The sequence below is a fragment of the Rhinatrema bivittatum genome, chromosome 8 (genome assembly GCF_901001135.1).
Source record: "Rhinatrema bivittatum chromosome 8, aRhiBiv1.1, whole genome shotgun sequence".
In the NCBI taxonomy this organism is placed as follows: Eukaryota; Metazoa; Chordata; class Amphibia; order Gymnophiona; family Rhinatrematidae; genus Rhinatrema; species Rhinatrema bivittatum.
The window spans coordinates 197,875,291-197,897,439 of NC_042622.1; the positions used below are offsets into that span (position 1 = coordinate 197,875,291).

The 22,149-nt window shown below is 43.4% G+C and overlaps 1 protein-coding gene across 1 annotated transcript in view; it reads right to left on the reverse strand.

Annotated features, from left to right (window-relative positions):
* WSCD1 (WSC domain containing 1) overlaps positions 1-20,120 on the reverse strand; it is a 101,932-nt gene extending 81,812 nt beyond the window's left edge. Inside the window, exon 1 of the mRNA XM_029612525.1 lies at positions 19,919-20,120. The gene's annotated coding sequence lies outside the window, so the exon portion shown is untranslated. The remainder of the gene's footprint in view (positions 1-19,918) is intronic.
* Between the last annotated feature and the right edge of the window lie 2,029 nt (positions 20,121-22,149).

The following is a 22,149-nucleotide window of genomic DNA, read 5'->3' on the forward strand; positions in this document are numbered from 1 at the left end:
TCCCTCCCTTACCTTTAAAATGTTGGATTAGCAGTCCTGACAATCTTCCTTGACTCAGCTCAGTGTGGTGCCATGGGGCCCCTGTAAAGGATTATAAACTGCATCTGCATGTTCCTCACCCCCCACCTCCAAAAGTCCTCATCTCCATAGAATTGCGCTGGATAATTGGGGGGGGGGGGGGGGGGGGGGGGGAGGACACGGACATTTACTGTATTTAGTATTTATGGGAACACATTTTATGATTTAACAGCACCTCAGGACTTTTTGCGACCACTACTGCAATATGATATAACTACATGAATAAAAAATGATTACTGTAGGTCATCTACTCATAAGACACTAACATTGCAGCTAAACAGTGATGCTAGTGAATAGACTGCTATTTAACACAGATTTCCAAGGTTACCTGCTTTTATTTCATATTTCAGTGAGTATACAATATATTTATATGTATACATACACATGTCAGAGGTCTCCTGCACAGTGTTCTGTAAAATCTAATTAATGCCATAAAGTGAGCTGTAAAATTTTGCTTTTATCATCCTTGCAGCATCACTTCAAGTAGTAAATGAATTCAATGTACTGCTTTTAGAGCCAAACTGACCTTTAGGTCTTCTCTCGCTCATGAAAGGCTTAAAAATAAAAAAAACTGAAATAACCAATTTTCAAAACTCTGAATGATCTTGGATGCACAAGGCTCACATTTTGAAGATCTCAGGGGTGCCTGTATGAAGAGGAATCTACTGCACTGTGAACAAAGGATTCTACAACGCAAAATTTGGAGGTGTGTAAAAATTGTTTTCGGGAGTTAATTTCTGCAGCACAGAGCTAAACATCAGATCCACAGCATCTATTATCTAATGTGCTTGTGGAGTGTCTTTCGGCAAGTAGTAGGGAATATGAACTAGGAATGTGGATTCACTTAAAACGAATTAGGCAATTTCAATTTCAATGCCTAATTCGTCCTGTTCGGTGACCCGAATCAGAGTTTTTCCCGAACTTCTGGAAAAAAATTTGTTTTTGGGTTAGCATGGTGAGGAGAGGCACATTTATTTAAAAAAAAAAAAAAAAACCCCAAACCCAACCCTTCAAGTTTACTTAATTACAACCCCCAACCCAAGACTTACTGAAAGCCCAGGTAGTCCAGCAGGGGTCACAGGAGCAATCTTCTGCTCCTGGGCCATTGGGCCTACCAGGAATCAAAACGGCGCCAGTGGCCCTTTCCCCTTACCATGTGACAGGGGCTACCAGTGCCATCAATATCTGTCTTTGTCTTTGGGCAAGTCTCTGAAACCTGCAGATTCTGCAGAAGTCTATGGGCATCCCGTGATTTGTTGTAGCCAGTCAGTGGGTAGCTCCATTTGAAGTACTGGAATTGCATTTAGATTGCCTGAGGGAATCTTTAGTTTGTGAATGTCCTAGCCCTGTAGTTCAAAGGACTTCTTGCTCAATAGTTCTGCTAACCAGTTAAGAACCCCACCAATAAGTCTGGGAGAGCTTGAATATTTGCCAGATCTTAGAGGCTAAGCAGGGTCAGGCCTGGCTAGTACTTGAATAGAGGACCTACCCAGAAGGCTAGGGTGCTGTGGGCTGCAGAAGACAATGACCAATCTCTGTAGTATTCTGCACAGAAGAGGCCATGGTTCCCTAACTCTCCACACCCAGAAATGGGAAGAAAGGAGAGGAAAACCATAACAAGCCAACTGATAAGAACAGTGCCCAGTGTTATGATGACCACTTTGAACCAAGGTTTGTAAATTCACATGCAGATCCTTGCTTCAACAATGGTTTTCCATAAACACAGGATGGGGGATGGAGGAACCCTTTTGAAAATAGTCCAGTTAAGATTTTTTTCACAAAAATAAGGGGCTCCAAGAAGATGCAGCTTGTGGTTTCCATCTGTGGGAACAGGTGATGGCAGAGAGCATCTAAAAAGTACTGAAATAATCCTTAAAAAAATGATCAATGAAAACTGCAGTATGTCAAATGATAGCTACCCCCTAAAATGCAATCGCATTTCTGTCACCAAAAATGTGCAAGAAAATTGACCATTATTGTTGCGATCCTGCTTGTGGGATAGGCCCAACAAGCAGTCCCTTGCCTCTCTGCTGCCTTCTGACACCGTTCGTCGCAGCCCGGAGGCCGCCGACATTTATTTATAGATTCTTTTATACCGAGGTACGTATAGCTATACAACACCTCGGTTTACAGGGAAACAATAAATTAGCAACAGGCTTTACATATAACAGTTTACACAGTAGAACAAATATCAGAAACAGGCTTTACATTAAACAGCAACAGGCTATACAAATAGTAAAGTAACGGCATTCAATGGAAATCTGCTAACTTCATTAGCTATAATAACCATAATATATATTAAACTTCAGGATTTGCACAGGATCAATAAACTGTCGAAGGCAAAGTCTTATGTCACATTAGAGTCCATATACCTAGTTTGTAAGACAGGGGGTGAGGTAAGAGGGATCAGGTAAGGGATAGAAGGGAATAAGAAAAATGGGATTGCTGAGTTTTAGGATAGAAATAAATCATTGATAGAAGGCTTGTTCAAACAACCATGTTTTGAGGTTTTGTTTGAAAGTTTTGTGACAGGATTCAAGACGCAGAATCTTCAACACTGCAGACATCTCCTCACTGCTGTCTGCAGTGGGACCTGTCTGTCTTCGCGGCCTGGAGGCCACCGCCTCTCGCGGTCCGGAGGCCGCCACTGAAGTCTCCACCTTCTGTGGCTCAGAGCTGCCGCCACTGCCTCTCCTACGTGGCCTGGAGACCGCTGAACCCTCTTCATGGCCAGGAGGCTGCCGCTGATGCTCCTCTCCTGCAGCGGGCTGACCGCCGCAGATTTCAAGGTCTCTTTGCGGCTAGGCTGTCCACTTGCTTCTGTCATGCGACCTGGAGACCGTGGCCAACTCCCCCGGTTCTTCGTGGCCTGGGGCCGCCTTTGACGTCCCTCTTCCCGCAGCCTGGAGGCCACCATCCTCTTCTGTGGCCAGGAGGCCGCCCCGAAGCTCCTCTTCAAGTGGCAGGAAGCCGCCATCTTCTGTTCTTTGCGGCAGGGAGCCGCTCACGACAAGGCCTCGTTTCCTCTTCCTGCAGCAGGACATCGCTCTCCAAGGTCCTGCCTCCTTAGGCATGGGGCCACACCTTTTCAGCCTATTTAAAGGGTCCGTCCTCCTGATGTCATCCTGGGAGTTCCTCTTCAGCCCTACAAAAGGATTTAGCCTTCAGTTCCCATCCCTTCCGAAGGGATGGGCTCCACATTAACCAGGGTGGAACCAGACTGCTGGTGCTAACCTTTAAAAAGGAGATTGTTCTAGTTTAAAAGCTGCTCTAAGGGAAAGCCGACAGTAGCTCAGCAGCGCATGGTTCGGAGAGAGGTATGGTCAAAGGATACTAATGATGCATTAGAATTAGGGCATCCCGACAGTGAGATTCCAATAATTAGAAAAATAGTCCAAGTGCCTGTAACTAAAAACTCACCCCAGCTAAAAAAGTTCTAACCTATCCCTATCAATTAAAAAGCAGAATGAAAATACAAACAAAAAAATTTGAAATGTTTGTATGCTAATGCCAGAAGTCTAAGTAGTAAGATGGGAGAATTAGAATATATAGCAGTGAATGATGACAGACTTAACTGGCATCTCAGACATGGTGGAAAGAGGATAACCAATGGGACAGTGCTATACTGGGGTACAAATTATATCGCAATGACAGAGAGGAGCACCCGGGAGGAGGTGTGGCGCTTTATGTCTGGGATGGCATAGAGTCTAACAGGATAAACATCCTGCATGAAACTAAATACAAAATTGAATCTTTATGGGTAGAAATCCCTTGTGTGTCGGGGAAGACTATAGTGATAGGGGTATACTATCGTCCATCTGGTCAAGATGGTGAGACGGACAGTGAAATGCTAAGAGAAATTAGGGAAGCTAACCAAATTGGTAGTGCGGTAATAATGGGAGACTTCAATTACCCCAATATTGACTGGGTAAATGTATCATTGGGACATGCTAGAGAGATAACGTTCCTGGATGGAATAAATGATAGCTTTATGGAGCAATTGGTTCAGGAACCGATGAGAGAGGGAGCAATTTTAAATCTAATTCTCCGTGGAGCACAGGACTTGGTGAGAGAGATAACCGTGGTGGGGCAGCTTGGCAATAGTGATAATATGATCAAATTTGATTTAATCACTGGAAGAGGAACAGTGCAAATCCAAGGCTCTTGTGCTAAACTTTCAAAAGGGAAACTTTGATAAAATGAGAAAAATTGTTAGAAAAAAAATTGAAAGGAGCAGCTACAAATGTAAAAAATGTCCAAGAGGCATGATCATTGTTAAAAAATACCATTCTAGAAGCATAGTCTAGATGTATTCCACACATTAAGAAAGGTGGAAAGGCAGCAAAACGATTACTGGCATGGTTAAAAGGGGAGGTGAAAGAAGCTATTTTAGCCAAAAGATCTTCATTCAAAAGTTGGAAGAAGGATCCAACAGAAGAAAATAGGATAAAGCATAAACATTGGCAAGTTAAATGTAAGACATAGATAAGACAGGCTAAGAGAGAAGTTGAAAAGAAGTTGGCTGTAGAGGCAAAAACTCACAGTAAAAACTTTTTTAAATATATCCGAAGCAGAAAGCCTGTGATGGAGTCAGTTGGACTGTTAGATGATTGAGGGGTTAAAGGGACACTTAGAGAAGATAAGGCTATTGTGGAAAGATTAAATGATTTCTTTGCTTCGGTGTTTACTGAAGAGGATGTTGGGGAGGTACCCGTAATGGAGAAGGTTTTCATGGGTAATGATTCAGAAGGAGTGAATCAAATCACGGTGAACCTAGAAGATGTGGTAGGCCTGATTGACAAACTGAAGAGTAGTAAATCACCTGGACCAGATGGTATACACCCCAGAGTTCTGAAGGAACTAAAAAATGAAATTTCAGACCTATTAGTAAAAATTTGTAACCTATCATTAAAATCATCCATTGTACCTGAAGACTGAAGGATAGCAAATGTAACCCCAATATTTAAAAAGGGCTCCAGGGGCGATCCAGGAAACTACAGACCGGTTAGCCTGATTTCAGTGCCTGGAAAAATAGTGGAAAGTGTTCTAAACATCAAAATCACAGAACATATAGAAAGACATGGTTTAATGGAACAAAGTCAGCATGGCTTTACCCAGGGCAATTCTTGCCTCACAAATCTGCTTCACTTTTTTGAAGGAGTTAATAAACATGTGGATAAAGGTGAACCGGTAGATGTATACTTGGCTTTTCAGAAGGCGTTTGACAAAGTTCCTCATGAGAGGCTTCTAGGAAAAGCAAAAAGTCATGGGATAGGTGGTGATGTCCTTTTGTGGATTGCAAACTGGCTAAAAGGAAACAGAGTAGGATTAAATGGACAATGGAGTGCCTCAGGGATCTGTATTGGGACCCTTACTTTTCAATATATTTTTAAATGATCTGGAAAGAAATACAACGAGTGAGATAATCAAATTTGCAGATGACACAAAATTGTTCAGAGTAGTTAAATCACAAGCAAATTGTGATAAATTGCAGGAAGACCTTGTGAGACTGGAAAATTGGGCATCCAAATGGCAGATGAAATTTAATGTGGATAAGTGCAAGGTGATGCATATAGGGAAAAATATGCCTTGCTATAATTACACAATGTTTATTTAACATTTTTTCTATACCGACCTTCAAGGTTGAATACCATATCAGGTCGGTTTACATCGAACAGGGGTAGATCAGTATAACATAACATAAGGAACAACTTTTTATAATTAGCAGAGACAAAAGCAGAGAAGCAAAAAGTTACATAATAACAAGGACCTTGAACTTGGAAGCTGATTCAGCTGGAAAAAGAGAAGCCTTAGGAAGGTATTAAATTAAATACATTGTGAAATGTCCGAGCCTGGTCTAGAGTTAGTTACTTATTAGGGTAGCAAACTAGTACATGAGGTGAATATTGGAGGGGCGAATGGGTTCCATATTAGGTGCTACAACCCAAGAAAGATCTAGGCATCATAGTGGATAACACATTGAAATCGTCGGTTCAGTGTGCTGTGGCAGTCAAAAAAGCAAATAGAATGTTGGGAATTAAAAAGGGAATGGTGAATAAAACGGAAAATGTCATAATGCCTCTGTATCGCTCCATGGTGAGACCGCACCTCGAATACTGTGTACAATTCTGGTCGCCGCATCTCAAAAAAGATATAGTTGCGATGGAGAAGGTACAGAGAAGGGCTACCAAAATGATAAGGGGACTGGAACAGCTCCCCTATGAGGAAAGACTAAAGAGGTTAGGACTTTTCGGCTTGGAGAAGAGATGGCTGAGGGGGGATATGATAGAGGTGTTTAAAATCATGAGAGGTCTAGAACGGGTAGATGTGAATCTGTTATTTACTCTTTCGGATAGTAGAAAGACTAGGGGCACTCCATGAAGTTAGCATGGGGCACATTTAAAACTAATTGGAGAAAGTTCTTTTTCACTCAATGCACAATTAAACTCTGGAATTTGTTGCCAGAGGATGTGGTTAGTGCAGTTAGTATACTTCTCCTCCTCCCCGTCCATCCCCCACATTTCCATCAGCTTAAAAGATGCAGTAAATCTGAATGGTGACTTCAGGGACCTTCAACAACTTCTTGCTGAGGCCGACCAAGATGCTTTTAGAACTGCTGAGGTTGTACTTCTAAAAACAAGGACATGAAAGCCATGACAATTTTCAGAGCTGGGACAGAGCTACACTCTACCATCTAGTAGGATAAATGCAAAAGAGTAGTTGCTGGCCTCTTCCAGCAGCACATTTATAGTAAAAATACAGATTCAGGACAGAATCATGAGGAAGTGGATACCAGAGTCTATAACGTGCACTGAAAAATGACAGCCTTCTTTACTTCACCAACCAGAAAATAGAAATCTCATTATGAAGCTGCCTCTGTGGCATAAAATAAAGAATCTAGAGATTGTGCTCCCTACCCGCAGCCAAAAGAACCACCAAGAAACCATCAAGGAATCAGACTTATTTCTTCAGGTTCCAGCCCTGGAGGAGTGTGGGGAAAAGAAGGTCCTGGGTTGAGACTATTACTGAATATTGTAACCTACTGTGCCTCTAAGCAGCTATGGTGCAGAATGATAGTGATCACAGGATCGCAGAGGAACGTAAGAGTATTTTGTGGGGGAAATTACTGCCTGGCAAACTGACAAGCATACCTGGGAACTCTCCGGATTTGGCCCGGAGACTCTGGAATTCTAAAAGAATTACCGGGTCTCCGGGCCAATACCAGAAACCTCCGGGTGCTGCAGCAAAAGCAATCTGCTTGGACCCGGAAAGAAGAAAGGAACGTCATTGGTCTTGCGCGGCTGAAAAAGGAGGAACTCGACAGTGATTTCTACCATCTCCGGACCTTTTTAACTCTTAACTTCGCTTCCTTGTGACACCACCTGCTCCTGCACAGCCTGTTTCCTGTATCCGGCCACTTGCCCGCCCCATCCTGTTTGCCTTGGCAATAGACATTGCGATTTCCTGCCCGTGCATCAAACGAGGAGTAAGAAACAGGCAGAGTCCACTTCTGTAGCACAGGAGGAGAAGGAAGAGGCTGCTGCTGCTCCAGGAGCCCAAGTTAGAGGCTGCTGTTGCTAGTGTGTTTAGAAAGGGGGGGAGAGAATGAATGAGCAGGTCTGTGAGAGTGAGTGTGTATTTGTGTAGGAAGAAGAGGTCTGAGAGTGTATGTAGGTGAGCAGGAGAGAGCTGAGTGCAAGTGAGCATGGGTGTGAAAGTGAGTGAGCATGTGTGTATGGAAGAGGGAGAGACGTGAGTGTGTGTTGGTGGGAGAATGGCAGAAGTAAAGGTGTAAATGGACACGTGAGAATGTGAGAGAATGAGCAGTGAAAGTGTGAACATGTAAGAGTGTTTGAGAGCATCCGGTCCCACTGTGCAGTTGCCCTCCCCCTTGCTAATCCATGGTAATCTCAGGGTGTCTGGAAGTCAAAATTTCCCAGGTATGCTGACAAGTCTGACAAATGTTTTATTCCTTCCACATTTTGAATACTTTGTGTAAGAAAAAAAAAAAAAAAGAGCCAGGACAGAATGTGCGTCTCCTGCATTCTCTGTTCTGAGTCATCCAGAATGTTGAAGATTTATACCTTTCAGGTATCTGAATGCCTACCATACCCCCCTCTCTCTCCGGGGTATACATATTTAGCTTCTTGTATCTCATTTTGTATGATTTTAGGTGTCAGTCCTACATCTTAGTAATTATTTCCTACCCTGCCTCCTTTCAGAGGTGCAGCCTCCAGAACTGGGCATGCCACTCCTGAAAGTGTCTTGCAAATGACTGACAGAGGCCTGATGACCTCCTCTTCTGGAGGTCTATAAATTATGGAGACTGGTGTTTCCATCTCTCAAATCTGGGAGTGAGCAATATAGCACGGACTTTCCTATTGGGAGCTGCTAGGTATTCCCAAGTGACCCAGACTGGTTGCTGTCAGAGATAGGATGCAGGGCTCGATCAACCCATCAAGATATTGAGTGTGCTTTTTCCCCCCCTATGTAATCCTATCATTCCCCTGGCTCTGACTGCCGTCTCGTTGCTTCAATCATTAAATTACTGAGCATAACTGAGAACCCTTTCCCTCTAGACATTTAAGGCTAGAACATTGCTAGAGGGTTAGGGCTGTTCAGCTTGGAGAAGACACGGCTGAGGAGGGATATGATAGAAGTCTAAGATCATGAAAGGACTTTAACAGGTTAATGTAAATCTGTTATTTACTCTTAGATAATAGGACTAGAGGGCACTCCATGAAATTAGCAAGTAGCTCATTTAAAACAAACAAATTGGAGAAAAATGTTTTCACTCAATGCATAGTTAAGCTCTGGATGTGGTTATGGCAGTTAGTGTAACTGGGTTTAGAAAAGATTTGTATTAGTTCCTAGAGAAGTCCATCAACTATTAATCAATAAGGAATAGTAGCTTGGGATATATTTAATGTTTGGGTACTTGCGACTTGGATTGGCTACTGTTGGAACCAGGATGCTGGGCTTGATGGACCCTTGCTCTGACTCAGTATGGCATATTTTGTTCTTATGTTTTATTTTGTGTGCATAAAATGGCTTTTAAAAAACTGCCTAGTGCTCAGTGAGCATGAAAGCATGGCTGTAACTTAACGTCTTGTACATTTTTATATGCGCTGGGGCATGGCATTTGGGGGGGGGGGAGGGGGCAGAGTTGAGACTTAGGTGCACATAATTTTCTAAAGTATGTGTGCAAGTTGGTGCACAGAAGTTACGCCCTGCAAAAAGCAGATGTAACTTTGTGTGAGTTATTTTGCGAGCAAGAAATAAATTTACTTGGGCATTATCAGAGCGTAATTATGCATGCAAATGCACTTTGAAAATGAGAGTTAAAGTCTTTGTATAAAAAAGAAAGTTACAGGCAGACTGTACCCCAGCCTGCAGAGTTATAAAATTATCCTCTTAAGAGATGCAGTAATCCAAAAGATCTGTGTGATGGGGTGAAAGACTTGTGTGCATGGATCTTGGGTTGATAGTGTCTCGCGATCTAAAGACTGTGAAGCAATGTGACAAGGCGATAGCTGAAGCCAGAAGAATGCTGGGCTCTACAGAGAGGAATAACCAGTAAGAAAAAGGAGGTGATAATCCCCTACCACAGGTCCTTGGTGAGGCCTCATTTTGAGTATTGTGTTCAGTCCTGGAGACCATATCTCAAAAGGGACAGAGATAGGATGGAGGCAGTCCAGAGATGGGCAACCAAAATGATGTGAGGTCAATATTGGAGGACTTATGAGGAGAGGCCTAATGTATGAATATGTATACCCTGGAAGGAGGAGGCACAGGAGTGAATTGATACAGACCTTCAGATACCTGAAAGGTTTTAATGATGCACAAACTTCAAACCTTTTCCACTGTAAAGGAAACAGAACTAGGGATCACAAAATGAAACCCTAGGAGCAACTTCTGGGAACCAACATCGGGAAATATTTCTTCACGGAGAGGGTGGTGGAGGCCTGGAGTGTGCCCTCCCAGAAGGGGATGGTGAAGGCAAGTTAATGAATTCAAAAGGGCATGAAAGGCTTGAAAAAAGGGATGGTGAAACATTTCTGCATGGGGTAACCTGCATGGAGCAGCAGTTACTACCATAAGCAAATTGTTGGGCTGACTGGATGGTCTATCTGCTGTCGTGTTGCTATGTTAATGCTGCATTTTAGGAGATCATAAATACAGCATGCATTTTATATGCTCTTAAAAAAGGTCTGGATGATGCTTTATATGTTTGGAGCATATCCCATGAACAAATCTGGAATGTTTCACCTCTAGGTGGGAAACACTCTTTCATGCTATTTATCTGTTTTCACTTCAATGAATAGTCCCTGAACATCAGTGCATTAAAATGAAAACTGACACCCTTCTCTACCTGCTACTTAAGCTTTCCAAAATGTTAACACCTGCAATTTCTTTGCATGTCCCTGAATGTTGACATTTTTCACGTTGCTTCTGCAAAGCTTTTGAAAACCCAGCCCACCATATGTTGGTCTATCAAATAAACACAGTGGATTGCGCCTCTGCTTACAGCTGTTGCTTTGTCTAGACCAGGCAGAGAATCCGAGTGAACCCATTATGTAGGCTATGCAAATATGCTTCCCTCTAAAAAAAAAAAAAAAAAAAAAAAAACAGTCCATCTAGGCAGCTTCGCCTGCTGCAAAACGGGAAGCAAACACCACATTCTGCTTTGTTTAAGATAACGTTGGAATTATTTGCATAATCCATTTGCCGCTGAAAGGAACCACTTTTAAATGGGCCACTGCCAGCCCAATTTTGCTTTGTTGGAAATTATTTTCTGGCTCCACAATTAAAGCTCACAGGGTTGGCAGGATTAACAGATTTTCAAATGTGCCTGTTGATCTCCTGTTCCTGTGCTTACTTTTGTAAACCCAAGGACAGATCCTGTTGGATTTCACCCTGAGCACCATGCACATTTTAAGAGCAAAGATATTAAAAAAAAACCAAAAACAAACAGAGCATAGGATGAGATCTGGCACAACTGTGCAATACCAGAAAATCTACCAATGGAAACCATGACTGTGTACCTCAAAGAATACCAACCTTTGCTTTAGCAACAGCCATTTCCCCCCCCCCATAAAAGGAACCATTTCAGGTGATAACATTGGAATTCAGTTTGGTTTTAGATTTCATGGTGGTAATTTTTATGGTATGCTGAAATCAAGTTCAGAGCCGTGAAATGCATCTTAAACAGGTTCAGAAAAATTCAACCAAGATCCATAGTCTTTAAAAATCTGGTGAATATTGGCATGCTTACTAACAGGCCGATACAGTACAGTGCACTCCGACGGAGTGCACTGTTAGCCTGCTCTTGGACGCACGTTTTCCCTTACCCCTTATTCAGTAAGGGGCAAACACGCATCCAACCCGCGGCACCTAATAGCACCCTCAACATGCAAATGCATGTTAATGGCCCTATTAGGTATTCCCACGCGATTCAGTAAGTAAAATGTGCAGCCAAGCCGCACATTTTATTCTAAGAAATTAGCGCCTACCCAAAGGTAAGCGCTAGTTTCTGACTGCACCAGGAAAGTGCACAGAAAAGCAGTAAAAACTTTTTCTGTGTACCCTCCGACTTAATATAGTGATAAATCGGAGGTCCCGAAGAGTGTAAAAAAAAGAAAAAAAATTTAAATTGGGCCGGCGGCTATCTGGCCGAAAACCGGACGCTCAATTTTGCCGGCGTCCAGTTTCCAAGCCCGTGGCTGTCAGCGGGCTCGAGAACCAACACCGGCAAAATTGAGCGTCAGCTGTCAAACCCGCTGACAGCTGCCGCTCTGGGTCAAAAGGAGGCGCTAGGTATGCACTAGTGTCCCTAGCGCCTCCTTTTGCCCGTTTCTACCGCCGGGCCTAATTAGCATACGGAATCGCGCGCACAGGCGCTCTCCTGCGTTTTTACTGAATCGGCCCGTAAGGAAGAGAAAAGTTGGATACATTTGCAGAGTTCTCCTTTCCCCTAGCCCTGCAAACCAGGCCCCCCTACCAGCTCGACCCCACTACTCCCTCCCCCTAACCAGCCCAGCCCTAGCACAACCTGGCTCCCTCCCCAGCATGATCCCAGAACTTTTTCGCTGCATAAAAAGCTGACTGGCTAACTAGGAACCAGTCTGTGCAATAGAATTTTCAAATCTCGCCATTTGTCCGGCTAAGTTTGAACTTACCAGCCTCATAGAGGCTGGGAGATATGTGCACAGGTCCGGCCAGCATGCACATGAGTATGCACGTATCTCCTGGTACGTGCTCAAACTTTTTTTTTTTTTTTTTTTTTTTTTTTAACAGAAAAGGGGTGGAGCATGGGCGGAGTCTGGACGTTCAACTCTTAATCTCCACAGGCAAAATGTTCATTCATTCCACCACTCCCGGAGGCAATAATCTCATCCTCTGAAGGGGGCAAATTTCATTTTGCCTTAGGCTGGGAAGGCATCCTTTGTTACACTTATTTTTTTTCTTATGGGGCTAAAACTGAATGGAAACTCTCTGCAAGGTCCCCATTTAAGAAACGCTTACCATGTAATTTAATTCATAGACTGAACAGAACGATGCTAAAGAGTTCATGTTAAAAAGTATTTGCAGAAAAAAGAAAAAGCAAAGAGGGACTTGGAAATCTCAGAAAGTGAAACTCATTACAATCACTCAGCCCTGTGGCAGGTTTTGCAACTTTCCAGTGACCAGGATGGTATAAATTTAGGGGCAATTTTTTTTTTTTTTTTTTTTTTTTTTTTTTTTTAATTGTCCAGATTGGGACAGAGCCCAATGAGTGCTTTTTATACCCCCAAGCTTTGCAACAATTCTGAAAGATAAAGAGCATCCATTCTCTTTGAAAGCTGCCACAGGAACAAAGCACATGCAGTCACTTGCACTTGCATTTTGTGTAGGTAGAATTTTGCTTGAAAAGCATGCAGCTAGGTTTGAAAACAATCTACGCACTATTTTTCCCTCCCTTGAACTAAAAAAAAAAAAAAAGTTCCCCCTTTCTAACCCCCTCCCCAGAAACACCTGTCAATGCAGCTAAGTTTGCCAGCATTGTGCAACATGCAGACTTTTAGCCATATGCCTTCGTTTGAGAAGGAATAGGAAATATCAATAACATTCTTGCAATGGTGCCATTACAAGAAACAACTTTTGGTGAGGCAGGAGCAACTGGGGATCAATCCTATGTCCCCGGGGGGGGGGGGGGGGAAGCTTTTTAAAAATGGTGAACGGGGAAATGAAACAATGTAAACAAAATGAAACGAAAATCGAAGTGACAAAAATGTTCCCCCACGCCCACCCTGAAGAATGCCCTCTTTGTAAGGATACACCACATTCCAACAGGTGAAGAGTAGGTGGGGAATGGAGCATCACAGGACCCCTATGGGATACCTTTACCACTGCAATTGCTGCCCTAATGAACTTGTGCCTTTTTGTCTACCGAGTCTGTCGCCCAGCTTTGAGAACTCTTATGCCAGGTTCACTCACATTTAAAAGCAAAACAAACCCGGAACACTGACACCGTCTCCTCAAGTTCCTTGAAAATATAAATAACTAGTGAAGGGAAACCAGGGCTCAAATCCCACTGCTGCTCCTTGTGACCTTGGGCAGGTCACTTCATCCTCCATCGCCTCCGTTATAAACTTAGACTGTGATCCCTCTGGGGATAGGGAAGTATCTACAGTACCTGAAAGGACTCTGCTCTGAAGTGCAGAAAAGTGGAATATAAAATTAAGTAAAATGTGTTCGGGGGAAAACAATCCTTGAAAGATTTTTGAATTGCCCTCCCCTTCATGCTAAACCTTCCACAAGTATGTTTTTCTTTTCAGCAGCATTAGTTTCCTTGGTGGATTCTCTCAGAATCAGCTCATTTATTTTAAATAAAACTTGGCAGATAACATTTACAGTTCTGTGGCAACTGAGATAATAGCTTTTCTACTGGCTGCAGTACAATGCGGTGGCAAGCTTAGACGTGACTCATACGGCTTCCAACAGGCCGGCTTTCTCAGCGGCACTGAATGCACCAGGTTCCAGGGGAGGTGGGTCAGACTGCCTCGGGGAAAACGGTGGCTGCATGAAGCCGCTCTGTCCTCAAGGCCTCGCGCTGATGTGGATGGACTGGAGCGTTGACAGAGTACCCAAGGAAAGAGCAAGGAGTAACCCAGTTCACGAACTGGCACCTGCCAGTGGTTTTATCCAGATTAGCACAAATCTATAATTCCTATAGAAAACCCATCTACTAAAATGCTTCTGGTATGCATGCTGAGCGAGAGTCATAACTTGAATCAATGTAGACATTAAAAAAAAAATAATAAAAAGGTTGTACAGCATTGGAAACTGGAACACAAAGATGCAGTCATGCAGCAATAGGCAGTGTTGTATGATTTGTGGCGTGTGAGTTCCTGTCCCGTATTGGAATCCCAATGAGGGCTGAGACCCTGTCCGTGATAGTCAAAGAAAGCTCACAGGGTGTGAATGCCTTGTTCTTGCTTGCTGAAAGTGCACCGCATTCCTTTGGACTATGAATTCTGTTCCTGCCCTATAACAAAACAGAAGACACGGAACAGACAGGATGGGCCACATCGGCCTTTTTCTGACGTCATTTACTAATGCTATGTTTACAAGAGCCATGAAGTGTTTTTGCTAGAAAAGGCTAACAAGTCTCAGATTTTGAAAGCAATGAAGAAAATGTTTATTTTCTCTGCTGAAGTAAATCGCCAATGTACCTTGTGTAAGTTTAAATGGTAAACTGGAATTTTAACTATTTCAGGCTAGAAAGGGGAATTTCTTTCTCTGAAATGTCATAAATGTGATGATTACTAACAATTCATTTTGAGGCAATTTTGATATTACCCATGGACCTGTAAGCTACTTTCCTTACTAAGTTTCCCTTGGAAAAATTCAGGTCGGCGGAAGGGTGGGTGCTTTGTAGCCATACACTTTATGCTTAATACGAAGCCGGTGGAAATAAAAATGCTGTGAAACCAGCATTGTGCACCAATAAAATCCTGTTTTGTAATTGCACCCATCCCCCACACTTTAAGTATGTGCTTATAGCACACATACTTTAACAGTAAGAAAAAAGGGGGTGTGGTTAGGTCAGGTTGTTCCATTATGCACAGATAAGGGATTTTGTTTTCAAGATTCCCATTCACACATTGACAAATTCAAAGCACTTTCAAAAAAGGTGGATGCAAAGTACCTGCATTCACCCCACTGGCCCAAATTTTGAAAGGGAGAATAGACAGGGAGTTGCCTTTTGAAAATTAGATCGCAACCCCACAGGCAAATATCTGTCTGTGCACAGCATCAAAACTGCCCCCCCCCCCCATATAAAACTAAACCATTATAGAAATGCACAAGAAATGCAAAGTTTGTTAAAAAAAAAAAAAAAAAAAAAACACAAACCCCGAGATTTCAAATCTTTATCATTAATACACAAATCCGTCTACGATCTCCTTTATCTCGACCTTGAAATTCCATTAAAACTCCATACTTCTAATAGGCCAATGGGAGAAATATCCAAAGGAACACTACAAGCCCCTCCAACCAAAGCCACGCGACTCATTGCATCCAGGGACCGAGCATTTTCGACAGCAGGCCCAGCCATCTGGAACAACCTCCCTGCTGAACTCAGGCTGGAACCTTGCCTGCTAACTTTTAAGAAAAAACTCAAAACGTGGCTGTTCCGCCTAGCTTCCCAGAACCCCTGGGATACACATTAGACGTTATCTACTCACGATCAATTATACCTCCCCTCCTCTGATTACCTGGACAGCATGGATACCAACTCTAACATATGGACTAACTCTAATCTGAACTATCTCTAGTCCGGAATTTGTTATTTCTCCTTTTAACTTAACTTTATCTTTTTTCTTCCAGCTACCTAAGCTTCCAAGGTCACGGTTCTCGTTTAATGTAACTTTGTTTCTTCCTTTACCTAGTTATTTTTACCCCTGTTCGATGTAAACCATCCTGATATGGTATTTAACCATGAAGGTCGGTATAGAAAAATGTTAAATAAATAAATAAATTTCAGTTTCATGGACTTTTTGGATGCTCAAGATTGCCTACTTGTTTAAAGGAACCCTTTTTTGGAGCACAGAGTCATGCTGGGAGCCATGAAGTTGATCTGGAACATTAGGAGGTGGGCACCACCACGCCCACCAAACATTATCGGTCTCACAGAAGGAGCCTGAACCCACTCGAGTTCCTCCCGTTACAGCAAGGAGAGGAAGAACTGGGACGGGACCATTCTTGAAGGCTCTTCAGTCTGATCCAACTGCAAGAAGTGATTGGATGTTTGCCTGGACTTTGGGATTTATGCTTCAGACGTGCTGCTTGCAAGCAGAGGCCCCAAGACTTTAATCTGAAACAGAACAATCCTGAATAATAAACGCAAGCAACTTTACTAATTAATCAAGTGCATGTATGTGGGCTATAATTATGAGTGTTCATTTTTCTTCACTCCTTTCTTTCCTCTATGTTGATATTTCTGTTGCTGTAATTGCTTGGCTGGTACTAAATTTAAAGATAGCAATACAATAAACAGAATTAAGTCTAATAAGTTAATTACTGCTTGAATAAAGCAATGTGGGCTGCTGCTAAAAGAATCTTATGCCTTCTGCTGCTAAGTTTCCCTTTTTTGTTTAGCAGGTGCCCTCTTGTATAGTCAGATGCAAATATATCTTCCAAAAGTCTTTATATTCAATCTCTCAGCTATTATTGATAGTGGAATTCTTAAATGAATATATTGGTAATGCAGAGGCTGGTACCAAAGTGAAAACATGATGCCAGTATACCTGAGAAAACTAAACTATCTTTCCCAAAAAAAAAGCCACCCTCTTAGAAAACCTTGTCTGTAATGACTTTATTCCCTAATCCCTCAAGCCTTACTTCTCCATAAAAGGAAGCATTTTGAAAAACCCAGAGTTATATGAGAAAACGGAATACTAGTACCAGATCCAGTGTACTTGTAAGAGAGGAATAGTCAGAATTTGCTGTCTGCACATCCTGCTTTAAGATCAATTTGGATGCGAGTGAAACTGAATGTTTCTTACGGGCCCAATAGGCGGTGTGGGAATGTCTGGATTTGCCTAGACTTTCATTGGGAATACAGAGCCCATCTAGATGGGGCACCTTGAGACCACGATGCCTGCTCTCCAAATGGGAGTGAGGTGTGTGTGTGGGGGGGGGGGGGGGGGGGTAGTTTTCATGGTACAGAGGTTTAAGATTATTGTGCCCTGAAAAAGTGCAACCTGGGTCACTCAGAGTTAAGAGTTCTCCTGAAAAACAGGAGGATACATGCTCCGGTCGACTGTTCATACAGGTAGCAGCAGTAGAATAAACAGATAGTATCTGAAACAAGCGTGATAAGCTATACGGAAACTGGAAAAAAAAAACTCAGGTTATTTCCCCATAGCAGACCTATATTGCCTGGCAGAAGGTCCGACCCCGATGGCATAAGGAATTAAAAGGAACACTGGTAGCAGTATCACCTATGCTTTTATTACCAACTCACTACATTAGTCACTTGCCATGTCATGTCTCTCTAGACAGCAAATGCCGTAACAAGGACGCAGAGAATACTAGCAACACTGTGCTTGCTGGTTGCGTGTGAAAGGCCATCTGTATGCACAGCCCAGCACAAGGACAGTAGCATAATTACAATATCTTTACCCTGCTAAGTTTAAGAACAAAGTTTTGAGGGCAGAAGATTTAGTGACTTGCTGAAGAACACACAGTGGGAAAATCAAATTCAAATACCCGGGAACAACTACTGAGTCCTTCTAGCCTGAATATATGTCCACAGAAAGCCCTTTCACAAGCTCTAAAACTATTCAGACATCCTACATTGTGCAACTATCTTTGCAGAATATTTAATTGCTTTGGTTTGCACTTAAAATAAGATCACCTGTTTGACACAGGACCAACTGACTACATTACTAGAAAAACTGAAAAAAAAAAAAAAAGTTTAGTTAGTCCTAGAAACTAATGTTCCTTATTAAAAAAAAAAAATAAGCTTTATAAAAGGAGATTAAATGACCGCTTTTGCTACTGCGTAAATTATAGGCAGTTTTTGTATTGTATAAGAAATTGCTATCACATAATCATGCTCCACGTTTTTGTTGCATTCTCTCCAAAAAGGAAGCTTCTTTCCTTCTGCGTTTCCTCGTACAAAACGCCAGCTTCCTAGATTCGCCCTCCCTCCAGGAGGTGCCATGTCCGAGCAGGCTGGCGAGGAAGTCGCTCACACTCCGGGGCTCCGGGTTTCCCTGGGAACTTCTTGTTCCGCGGGATGTCCGAGCATCCAGCACACAAAGCTGGACTCTTCCAAAGAGCGGCGGCAGGAAGCCTCACTGTATTCCTTTCAGGGGCTGTAGCCAGGGACGCCTGCACATGGTAGGCTCTCTCGTATTCATAGGCACCATTTTTTTTTTTTTTTTTTTGCAAAGAACGAAGTTTACCTTAATACTTGTAGCATGTTGGTGAGCAGGGGAGGGGGGAAGTGAAATTCCTATTACATTACTTGTCATTTCACTAACAAACAAGACACATTACACACAAATTGTGACTTGCTAGTGAAACAAATATATATGTTTACATATACATACTTTAGTGAAACAAGTAGTGTAATAGGAATTGCACTCCCCCTCCCCACCAACATGCTACAAGTATATATTATATACACACACATTATATATATATATATATATACACACACACACCTCCATCAGTGTTCCCACTGATTTGTGCCAGGGAGTTCTCCAATGCCCTTCTACATACCTGGCGCCACGCCAACCATCTCGCAGTTTGAACTGCCTGCGCGGGGCCCTGTAGTCTCATGGGACCCACCAGGAACTCTCCCAATTCAAACCACTAAACAGCTGGAGCTGACCAGGTTGCAGAAGGAAGTCTGAGGGACCCACCACTTAGTATAAAAAAAACCCCCTAGATAACAGAAGAACAGAAACATCTCAGAACGGCAGGACAAACATTTTAAGAACTACACAGCATAGATGAGGCTCTTGCCACGGTACTGTGATTATAGTTTTTATAAAGGGATACCATCACACAGATTTTTATGCATTTAACAATAAAAAGATCCCCCCCACCACCAACAAAAACAAAAAAACCGTAAGAGTTAAAAGACACGAATACCTGATTTGTTTTGAAAACATGTTTAAATTCATACGGTTAGAAGCATATTGAAAAGACTTCACTCTGCCCAAAAAAAAAAAAAAATGAATAAAATAAACTTATTTGGGGGTGCTGCGGAGCTCCTTGAGCTTGCTCTTCCATTTGGGAGAGAGTCGTCTCTCCTGACCTCCTGTGTACAGCTATCCTCTCAATAGCTAGGGAGGGAGATGCTTCGGGGCGGAGGGCACAAGCACTGCCTGCACCGAGACAGCATCTCCACAACAAACCCAGCTGCCCTTCCCAGAAACCAGGGAATATCAGACAGAGGGGGTGGCAAGGAGGTTCCCACCAGAATGCCCTGGTCCAGCCCGTATTCCGATCTCCTCAAAGACGCAGGGTTACTCGGATCCCTTCACTAGCCTTTGCACAACGCACTCCCCCCCTTCCAACTAGAACAGTACTTTTTGAAAAAAAAAATGAATCTTAACTTGCCTTAGTCTTTGGGAACGAAGGGGCTGTTTTGCCACACAAACGACTGCTCTCGGATGGCCACTTGTTAAACCAGCCGGCGTATTAACAAAAATAAAAACGCACGTTAGGTTGCAGCTGGATTTGGCTAACCCCCACCCCCTGCATCAGCGAGAAGAAAAATGAGTGGCTAGCCTAGGGGACTTCGGAAGCAAGCAGCGCCGCGCCGGGAGCAGCCACACACCTCGCTTGCCCTCTGTGACCACGGAACTCCCGCCACAACGTGTCAAAGTCCTGGACAACCGAGTCCAAGGATGCCGAAAGCTAGGCTGCTAATCCATCTCTTTCCGCCCAGCGGGCTGCGATGCAGGGAGCTGCAAAAAAGCCTGCAATCGCCCCGGCCCCGGAGCTCACTTCTCAGCTGGCTCGTACGGTCTGCGCTCCGGTCCCTCCAGCTGCTTATATGGGTACCCAAGCAAGCAGCCAAAGCCCCAAGCCGCTTCGCGCATGCTCGCCGGCCGCTTGCTGCTGCTGCTGCTGCTCCTGCCGCCGGGCTCGGTCTCTCTCCCGGGTCCTAAAGACCCTCCGGGCGAGCAGAGGAGAAGCGCCAGGCTTGTAAACGTCTGGGGTGCTGGAGGTGGGGTAGGGTGGGGGGGCAGAGCTGCTCGCCGACGGAAGAAAGAGAACATAAGCTGAGCAGTGCGTCCCGGACAGCAATAACAGAGCGTGCCTTGGCACCCATGCAATGTGCATTCACACATGAGTAATGGAAAGAAAGGTTAGCAAGCAAAAAAAAAAAAAAAGGCAATATCTTTTTTTAATTCCACTAACTTTCTAAAGCTGACACCTCTTCTTCAGTTATTAGTGACATGACAAGTGGAAAAGCCGTGAGGCAATGATCTGGTTATTGATTACAACACACGGGGGGACTGCCTCAAATCCCTATAAATGAAATTATTTCATTCATTCATTTCTGAGCATTAAAGTGGAAAATAGGTAGCACATACTGAAACAGGAAGTATGCATGTGTATGACATTAAAAATGCATTGATTTATTTAATGGAAATACCCTCTGAATGCTAGATATATAAAGAATTATACAGATGTTTTATATTTTGCATGAAAACGTGTTAAAAGCTATTGGACACGGAAAGGAAGATTTTCAAAGGAAATCTAGCTCATAACAAGGGAGTTAAGCTGCAAGAATGGCCCCTTTGAAAACCTAGCGGGTTAGTTTCCGGCTGAAATTTCACCCTAACTCTAGTTGGCCAAAATCTCACAGGTTTAGTAGCATATAGTCTGTAAATAAGCCACGCCTTGGTTTGGGCAGCTAACTTTTATCCTCTGACCTACCCCTGCCCCCTGGGACCATAGAGAATTTGAGCGGCTAAATTCAGCCGCCAAGTGGAAGTGCCCTCCTGCTGCAAATCAGCCCCGCGGTGCTGCTTTGTACTGCTGCCGGCGAGTGTTTCTGAAGAACATGTGTATTTTCAGGAGATTAAAAAAAAATGAATTGGCATTGGCATAGAATAAGTAGAGGCTGGCTGCTATTTGATCAAAGGCGTTTTATAATCATCACAAAAACAAATGGCTTCTGTCTCCTCTGCTTTTTTTGTATTTCCGGTTCTTCCACTAGGGGCAGACCTGTGCTGGAAGCAGCGCACACGTTCTTTGCATGATGTGTGCGCTGCGTGACCAACAGGTGGGTGCACTCCTGGTTCCCTGAAGCAGTTCAAGCAGAAAATAACATTGCTGAGTCCTCCTTTTGGAAACAGGTATAAGGCTCGAAACAAACAAGTCATCTTTTTTTTTTTTTATTGGACTAAGGATATTTGAAGCTAGCTTTCCGGAGCCTTCTCCTTCTCCTGGACACAAGGAAGGAGGATTACTAGGGGTAGGGCAAACTTCTCTTTCTTTCTGAGACGGGGGGGGGGGGGAGATGATTCCCCTGGCCCTTTTACCTAACATTCACCCATCTCCCACTTCCCCAGTGCACAGATGCTGGGGAAACATGGGAGACAGGTGGTAGAGTTCTTGAGCGTGTGGCTGGGATGCCAGATTCCTAGAAATATCACCAGTGATACTATCGCCACTCCTCTGGGAACGAGGATGTTTGAAGGTTGAGGGAGCTGGCCAGACAGGGACATTTTTTGCTGGTGCCGCCTTACAATTTTGCTCCATGCTTGGCCTCAGGCCCTGCCTAATTGTAGAATCGCGCGGTTCGGGACTAGGAAATTTCTTTATGCTTATAAGTTTTAAGGTGTGTGTGTGTGTGTGCGTGCATATATATTAGAGATGTGAATCGTGTGATCGATCGTCTTAATGATTGATTTCGGCTGGGGGGGAGGGAATCGGATCATCGCGGTTTTGTTTTTTTAAATATCGTGTAAATCGTAAATCGGGGGAGGGCGGGAAAACCGGCACACTAAAACATCCCTAAAACCCACCCCGACCCTTTAAAATAAATCCCCCACC